Raw genomic sequence first — 10,000 nt, 5'->3', positions numbered from 1 at the left:
TTTATTTTTTAAATAATGTATATTACTAAAAGAGAGGGAAAACACATTATCTGTTTTATCAATATTATCTCTTTATTATTTCACTCTAATTTAATGTAGAATTGAAAGGTTAATTATATAAAAAATGTATAGCTTAGCATAATTAAGTTTAATAAGTTAATTTCATTTTTTAACTTAACTTTTAATCGAATTAGTTATTTAAATAAGTTTCAACGTAAACTTACTTAATTTATAAGTCATTAACTTTAAAATTAATTTTAGTTTAAAACAAATTAATTCACTCAATTCTGATAATCAATAACGTAGACAGTTAGAGACGCCCAGTGAGAAATGGCAATCGAATCGACGTTTATTAGACGTCAATAGCATCTAAAAGACGTCAATTCGACGTCTATTCGACTGGCCATTTCTTATTGGGCGGCTATAAAAATATTTTATAATATACGACTTTAAGAGAATAACATCATTTTGTGATTGTAGTGTATATATTTCTGGTTAGACAAAATAAAAAAATTAGTGGTTAGATAAAAAAATGTTTGTGCATAGTTAAAATACATGCGTTAATATAGCCGACGGTACTCAACTTTATACTTTACAATGAAGAAAAATTAAAAAATTTGATTTCTTTCTACTTGCTCTCTTTCATATAGTATAGCATCCAGATCTAGCATTCAAACAGAATATTTGCTTGATATGAAAATTGTATCTAAATGTCAAGAGAGGTCCTGGCTACAAAACTGACTGCAAAATACTACACGATCATTGGAATCAAGCGGAAGAGTCTAATATAACCAAAAATTGGATACTATCTTCGTGAACATCGGTATAGTAGATTTAAACGGAGAATATATTAGTTCTCGAAATTTCCGTTAAGGCGCTTCAATTTTACAATATCTGTTCATGTGATAATTATCAATCATTGTTTTCGTTCCTTTTTTAAACATGCGGAAAAATGCGGATACAAGTGCGAACACATGGACTTTTTTTTATTTCTGCATATTGTATATTCTCCACCAAATACCTCTCACCCTCGTTATGCTTCCCGATGTCGATAATGTAGATGCTATTACCGACGTGCATTATCGACATTTTATGCTGCGCTCGAAGTTTGTGACCCCTCCAACATTTAAGAGGTTTATTCATATCTGAAAGTCGTTTATGAAACGTCTTTTGACAACATCTTAAGACGACTTAAATATGACATTTTAAAGACGTCGTATAGATATACATGTTATCTGGAAAACACAATTTTTATCTAAACAAAAAGTTGTAAATAAGGCTATTTTATTACACATGCAAAATACGTACACAGATTTGCAGTTTCACCGTAAACGTAACTTATCACATGGATGGCGAAACATTTCGCAAAGTACACTCGACGCGAAAGACATCGCTGCGTCCTGATCCTTTTTTACAGTTTTCTACGGTTGAGAACACGTGTATGCTCTTATCTCGTTAGATGAGAGACGTCGCGCCTTTCAACACAATTTGTTTCGAGACGCCGCTCACGTCACCGGCTGGAAAATTCGTATTTACGATAGAGTAACAACCATATCTGAGAGAGACGAACACATTAACACGATAAAATCCACCGATGACAAAGTTCATGCGCCGAAGCACATTCGAGAAGCTGTTCGTTGATAATATTCATCGCTGGAAAAATTTATGTGCACTTATCGCGCGTTATAGCAACTAACAATGGACAACAGCCATCGAACAATAAGTTCTTAGTAACCATCACTAATTTGCTCATCTAAAATACTATGCATAATTAATTAACGTCCAATGACGTCCTGAACGCGTCACGTTTTGACAAATTAGACGCGCCTGGTTAATTACACGCGGATCGCGATAGAAAATTTGCGTCTCAATACTTAATGAAATTGTAAATACGCCATTATCTTCTACTACACGTCTTATGGAAAGCACATGAATTTTACACACGATTAAAAGACAGCTGAGATAAAGTCACGCTAAAGAAAATATTCTCAAGTGTTCTCATAGATATAAAAAATAAATCAATTAAATCAATTCAAATCGAGTTGGACAATCTCAATTTAAGGTTATACATGGTGAACTTTTATGGCTATAATTTTTTCGGTAAAATTGTTCTATATTTTAATCTCTTATTTGCGTAAAACAAACTCGAAATTAAATTCAAGACGATTGTAAAACTAATTCAATATATTATTAGTCACATTGATCACCTAATTTACAAAAATATACACGACATAAAGTTCATAACAAACTCTATTGCACACAAAAGTGTAATATAATGTAAATAGCCCAACATTGAATTAGGCATGTCGAGTCTTAGAGATTTTTTCTTAATTCTAAAATATGGTAGCTCTTAGTGTCGTTGGCATTACTATCGCAAACTTATATGTATTAATTTAATTACTAACTTTGGATGTTGGGAAGGTAGCGAAGGACATCATAATATGTTGAGTGTGTATCCGTGTGTATTATCCGTGTATGTGCCGTGTACGTAATCGGAGTGTTCTAATCAGGAAAATAGTGCAACATGTCTCAATTTATTAAAACTATAAATATTTGTCTCGTTTATTTTATGTTTTTTCTTCTTTAATGTATTTTAGATAGTTCTCTATCAATGCGTGCACTGTTCTTAATTAATGGTATTTTCAAATTTTTAATGTTCTACATTATAAATATAGATTTCAACAAAGACTATCCCTGAGGAATCGATTAAGCTCACTTTCAACTTAATCTAGTCAGTCGTTATGGTAGTACGATAATCTTGCTTCCGCTTAACTAAACTCGTAAGTATGAGAGTAGTCCCAGAAGTACCTGACCTAACAAAGAAAACACAAAAAATTTGGGAAAAATATCTTTATTTCTCTACATAGTCTCCTTTTAGCTCAATACACTTTTCCCAGCGATGTTCAATAGCTTCGATACCCTGTTTATAGTGGGAATCGTCGAGCTCCTCAAAATAGCCATCAAGCCACCTTGATCTATTGTTTTGACTGTTCCTTCGTCTCAGGTGTAAAGTGATGGATCCATGTTTCATCCATGGTTATGAATCGATGCAAAAACTCGGCTTTATTGCTGCGAACCTTCGCCAAACACACGATTGAAACATCCTCACGACGCTGTTTTTGTTCCAATCGCGGCACCCATCTTACGCACAGCTTTCTCATGTCCAAATTTTCAGTCAATATGCGATGTGCAGCACTTTTTGAAATGCCTACCATGTCTGCTAACTCGCGCACTTTCAGTCGACGGTCATCCAATACCATTTTGTGGATTTTCTTCACCATTCCTGGCATGGTCACCTCATTTGGTCGACCACTGCAATGTTCGTCTTGACAGCTCGTACGGCCTCATTTAAACTCTGCCACCCAATATTTTACTGTTGTAAACGAAGGAGCAGACTCCCCCAGAGTAGAATCTAACTCCGCTTTGATATTGGTTAAACTGAGGCCTTTCAAATGAAAGTATTGTATCATATAACGATGACCAATTTTTTCCATGTTTACAAATTCACTGAGAGCGTTCACTATTGATGGCTGCCAAACAAATACTAAACAACGTAGCGTCGTCAAACTTCAAACTTAAGCTTTATAAAGTTAATACTTTCTACCATAGTCATTCTTTTCAAACAACAACCGCTATCTATACGTCAGGTCAGGTACTTCTGGGATCATCCTCGTATACACGGCTAGCCTTGCGCAACCCATAGGTTGCTCGCACAAGATACTAGCATGTCTCTCTGATATATGTCTCTATGTTGCAACTTCGTAAACTTTGTATTATTGACTAAATTTTATAGTTTATAAATTACTATACCATATTATTGATACATATTGATACAGCGTCTTCGGGATCTTTTGAAAACAAAAGATCATGAAGATTAATCAGATCAAACTGAGAAGAAAAGTCAAATATCATCTTACAAAAATCGCAATAGTTATTAAGTTATTAATAATTGAAGATGACCACATTTAGAAGCTTTTTAATCGATAACTTGCGTACTTATTTGCAAAACATTAAAAGACTTTTTTGTTCAGAATGACCTAAAATTACGTAACGACTATTGTGCCTAGTGACAGATTCAAGATTCAGGGTTTGAAGTACTCATATCTATCATCAGATACAATAGCTGTCATATTATTGTAGATTAGGTCATTCTGAACAAAAAGTTCTCTACTATTTTGCAAATAAGTACCCCAATTTTCAAGTTATCAATTAAAAGAGCCTGTAGATGTAATCATTTTGAATCATTAATAACTTAATAATTATTGTGATTTTTGCAAAATAATATGCGGGGAGAGTACATGACTTTTCTTCTCATTTGTTCTGATTAATCTTCATCTGATTAATTTTTTGTCTCTAAAAGATCCCAGATATGCTATATATTGATATATCTGATTCGATATCTTTATGCGATTTGATCTGATTACAGTTCGTGTTGCAAAAAATTTGCATAATTCTATAAATATTATTTATTTTAATCATCATTTTCTTTTTCTCCGATATACATTTTAATTCCTCATTCTTGTCGCATAAGTCCCGGCAACATCTATCTTTGATATAAACTAAGCAAGAGATTACAATTTTAGACTTGTTGTGTTAAACTTGTAAGATAACTTTTATACTGACGATTTGCTCAGTTTCTGTGACCCCTCGTGCCTCTAGGGGGGAATAGCATGTCCCATAGTTTAGAGGTTGACCATTTAAACCAAAGGAGGATCTAGGGGCAATCAAGATAATTGTCTTTGTGTGTGTGCGTGCGTGCGCACGAGTGGGGAGAAATATCAGAAGTCACAAGAATATCTTCCGAGCGGATGGTAAAATTAAACAAAAATAATCAATTAAAAATAATATTTAGTTATTTCTAATGTATAAAAGTACATTGTATTCTTTGTACGTTATTATACAGGATGTTCATTTGAAAACTTTCCAGCTAATTATCTCGAAAACTATGAAAGATATTAAAAAAAGCTAAAACACGTGTTCCATAATTTCAAAGGGGAAAGAGAACGGCTTTATCAATTTTTTATTTGGAGGGCATTTTCAAGGTCAGTTGAAGGTCAATTTAATTTTTTTAAGTAGAAAACCCAATTTTTTATTATATCTTCTTTTTCTACTAATTAATTTTAACAACTTTGGTCTGAAACATTTTTTTATTCGCCTAATATTTTTTGAAATATTTAAGGAAAACTTGGTAACTTTTTCAACATTTAACTTACGATATCTCGCTAAGTATTCGTCGATAGAAAAAATAGTATTAGACTTTTTTACTTTATTTACTATCAAGAATATATTATTATAGTGCCTTAACTTTTGTTAACTTATCGACCATTGGAAATTTCAAAATTATTAAATTAACAAAAGTTAGGACACTATTATAGTAATATATTTTTGATAGTAAATAAAGTATAAAAGTTTAATACTATTCTTTTTTACGAATAATTAGCGAGATATCGTAAGTTAAATGTTGAAAAAGTTACCAAGTTTTCCTTAAATATTTCAAAACATATTAGGCAAATAAAAAAATGTTTCAGAGAAAAGTTGTTAAAATTAATTGGTAGAAAAAGAAGATATAAAAAATTGGACTTTCTATTTTAAAAAATTAAGTGAACCTTCAACTGATCTCAAAAATGCCCTCCAAATAAAAAACTGATAATGCCATTCTCTTTCCCCTTCGAAATCAGGGAACACGTATTTTAGCTTTTTTTAATATCTTTCATAGTTTTCGAGATAATTAGCTGGAAATTTTTTAAATGAACACTCTATATATAATTACTTTATCGTTGTTAACAACTGTTTCATAGAACATTGTTATAGTATATTATACCTATATAATTATTATTTATTATAATTACTATTATTTTATAGTAATTTAGCGATCCTACTTTACACGGATATGCACATTGTAATACATGCATACGAATACATAACGTCACGCAGATAAATAATATGTAAGATCTCAAGCCGCGAAATGTACCGCATTAAAAAGTCGCAAGCCTCGCAGTCGCGCCGCAACGGAGGAGCCGGAGGCGAATCATTTTCGTCGAAACGAGAGCAGATTCGGGATGGGAGAGCGAAAAAAAGTAGTGCAAGAAAGATGGATAAATAAAGGGTGAGATAGAACGTCCAACTACACTGCATACGCTACTCCCGAAACCTAAAATGTGCGAGAGCACGAGGAATTCGTGAGGGGGAGAGGCGGTGCGCGTATATTTTTCTCTTTTTCCACCTTTCCTTTTTGCCTTGCTCCCGCTTCCCCTGCCCTCTCACTCTCGGCACGTTCGTCAACGTTGCACGCGCAAAATTAATAACGGCTGGGGCGAGCGCATAACATAAAAGCAACGTTAAGACTACCATTTAATTATCTCAACAGCGGCCACCAGGGAGAGCGCGCAGCGTCCCAGGTTACCCAGCATAAAATCTCAAATCGTCTACGCACTGCATATTTACGCTTTATTTGCAAGCGACAAACGAGCGACGAGTCCGTCAGTTCTTCAGTGGCGGTCGCGCGTCACAGTGGCCGTCGCGTCGGTGGAGATTCATTCCATTTGAAGATCCGTTACCAGCGAGGAGATATACAAAGACCCGCGATAAATCCCGTAATCCAGCATGTCGCGTTAGGAATACGAATCTCTCATCGCAGCGGCGATGGCAACAGTGCAGTGCGTCTCGCCGCCCGGTGACTGCGAGAGAAAGAAATATTGAGGAGAGCGGAATAGAGGGGGAGAGAGAGAGAGAGAAAGACGCGCCGGGTATATAACGTTGGAACGGAGAAAGATTGCACCTTTTTTATTAGGGTACAGACCCGTGAGAACGGGGACGAGGATGAAGAGAAGGAGAGTGAAGGGTGACGGCAGAGGGGAGAGGGTAAGGATCCAGCGGAGAGTCTCGATCTTCCACGCAACGTAACGCGAACAAATTACACATCCCATGAACTCCCCGAGCGCGCATATAGGCCTGTAGATGTGCGTGTACTTTGTGTGCGTGTGTGTGTATGCGTCCGTTTTCCCTTTCGCGCGCATGCGGGCTTCTGCCTTTCTACCGCGCGTGTATAATACTCTTTTATGTCGCGCAAGCGAGAGCCACGCATCCCTTAGCCAACCACCCCAAGTCCCTCCGCCCGATCCCAACGGACGATTCCGTTGATTTGATACGCCTCGACCTTCCGAAATCGTCGAACCGCTTCTTTGAAAGCGACCGAATGTCTCCCCGCGTGCGCCTCGCGCGTTCTGCGCGGACCTGCACGGCTTCCTCGCGAGGATTCTTCTTCATGGTTTTAGGTTTGCGGAAGCTACCGGCGCAGTGCGGCGAAGAATTTACGACTGACTCCGCGAGGAGGGGCGCAAGGGGTGGAAACGCGGGCGCTTACCCCCTCATCCTAACCCTCGCGTGTGACTCGACCGAGCGAATAAATCGCTAAAGCTCTTTTAAATACGAATCGATCCTTTTTTTCTGCCTCCCACCCCCCTCCCTCATCTATCTGTCTCTTTCTGTTTCTCTTTCTTTTTTCCTGTGAAACTACGTTCCTCGCTCGTGTGTAACTTTTGTCCGTAATCTCCGTCGCAGCAATGCGGGACGCTCGATAACCACCGCGCGCGTCATATTTTTGACGAGAATACTCTGTTGGAAACTGGGGAAAATGACGTACGAGATTCCGATTTCATTTTCAACTACTACTTCCTTCGCTTATCCTCGAGTTGTTAGGTATATTTCCTAAATTTTTCCGCACGTAATTCTACTTGGGAAATCAAGTAACCGCCGATTTATTCGTACCCGAGTAGAAAAATTAATAGGACTCTGGTAAGGGCCTGATTATTTTTCTCTAACATTCATCGGACCCTAGTAGGAATAGAAAGACAAGGACCCTACAAGATGTGTAACAAATGGTTTAACAGATTCTTACAAGCCAATATTACAAGAGTCTTATAAGGTAATATCAACAGGGCTTTATAAGGCAATATTTATAGGGCTTTATAAGGCAATATTTTTATTATTGCTTGAATAAAAATATTCGTTCTTTTTATTCGAAGAAATTTGGACTGTAATTTCTTGATTTCTTTATAATCTTGTTAGTATATAACAAGAATCTTTTATTTTAAAACGCATACTTTACCATAAAATATAGCATTCTTTACACATAAAAATCCTGCTACTGTTTTTATTAAAGTTTGCTGCATTGCAAAACGAAGGCAATAGAAATAGAAAAATTCTTGGAAGAGACTAATGAATATGGCAATTAATAACATTAATAAAATTTGTTTTTAATTGCGGTATAATTAAAAAATCTTTCAAAGAACTAGATAGAGCGTATCTATTAAAATAATATTAAAATGACGAAATGACAATTTTATTACACGCTTTAGATCTTATGAATTTTCTGTAACAAAACTTGATTTTGTATATCTAAAACATCCTCTTGAAAGATGCTTCTAAGGCCCACATCAGTTTTCCATGTTAAAGAATTATTTCGTAAAATCTGAGATATCCCTAAAAGATCTATCTCGGGGCCTGATGTGGTAATAATGAGACATCCCTTTTTAGGACATCCTACTTTCAGCCTTATCGGGGACTTATGTTTCATGAAGATGGCCCTAACAATATTTTGCTCGGGTATGGACGGAACTTTTCCATGTCATGTGGGTCTTCATTTGAAATTGAAGACGTAATTAAAATCTACGCTCGTATTAAGAATACTCTAAATTTTTATTTTTGTGATTCGGAGTGATAGCATTTTCGTAATAGCTTTGAGTGAATATTATTTGTTTGGAGTTTCACTCCAGAAAAGTAAGGAATTTTGAATTGGGAACCAAAATAAAATTTCCTTTTCGCATTCCAATTCTCAGTGTTGCTTTTTCCTTCGCTATTCCTTAAATTATAAAAATATAAAATATATTTTCCAAATTTCTTCGAGTGAAATCTCACTTGGAAAATAAAGTGACAGCCAATCCACTTGAAATCGAGTATCTTTTCATTTATATAGAAAGAGACTATTCTTCCACTCTGCATTGCTGTGTGAATATTTTCACTGAAACTGAAGAAGAAGTTAAAGAGCAGATCTGATACAGTCCACTGTCACAGGAATGATTTCACTTTAATCGATCAACATGTACACTTATATTAACAATTTAAAAAAAAACAAGTTTTACTTTTGCTATTTCAAGTGACAGTATTATTACGAGCTTCGAGTGAATTTTTATTCGTTTCGAGTGAAATTTCACACCAAAAGAATTTAGAGAGTAAGAGACTTGGTAATTGAACATTCATAAAAATACACAAACGAGATTGTAGTGAAATCCGCTTATAATTAAAGTACGAAAAATATTTAGCTGCACCAAATTACACTGTTATGCTCATCGAATGACCGTGTCGTTCGTCAAAATCTATTTTCTGCCGCGAATGTGCACGCAAATTCGCATTCGTATCGAATATTGACGTGATCAAATGAGCCGCCCGTGCAGGCTACCTGACGGCAGAGAATCAGATACCACTGTTCATTTATGCAAACTACTCATTACTCGATTAGCAAAATTATCATAGCCGGCGCGACGAATAATAACATAGCGAGGAAAACGGAACATCGTGAAAGCGAATGACGATTTACGAGCACTTACTTAATATACAATGGCAAATAACGATCGCCCCGTACAGTCATCTCGCTGTTTATTGAATCCTTCGTAGTGGTGTATACGCAAAAATTGTCAATTATATGAATTTGTGTGTAAAGCCGTGCTTTTAATTGTTCAAACAATTCCGCACATTCAAATATTTTATTTATTAAATTATTTATTAAAAAGAAAAAAGAGACTAGCGAAACTAATTGGAATCGAGTTAAACGTATCCGATTTCGAAGTTATACATAATGAACTAATTGTTCTAAGTTCCTTCAGCAAAATAGCTTCTTTAATGTCTTATTTGTGTATCGAAGCTTAAAATTTAACAAGCTTAAAATTTAAGTAAGAGAGAATTGACAATTGAGAACTGACAAAACAAATTATCGGTCGTACTT

Source organism: Harpegnathos saltator, unplaced genomic scaffold (assembly GCF_003227715.2).
Source record: "Harpegnathos saltator strain DR-91 unplaced genomic scaffold, Hsal_v8.6 scaffold66, whole genome shotgun sequence".
NCBI lineage: Eukaryota > Metazoa > Arthropoda > Insecta > Hymenoptera > Formicidae > Harpegnathos > Harpegnathos saltator.
This window is presented reverse-complemented; position numbering follows the sequence as displayed.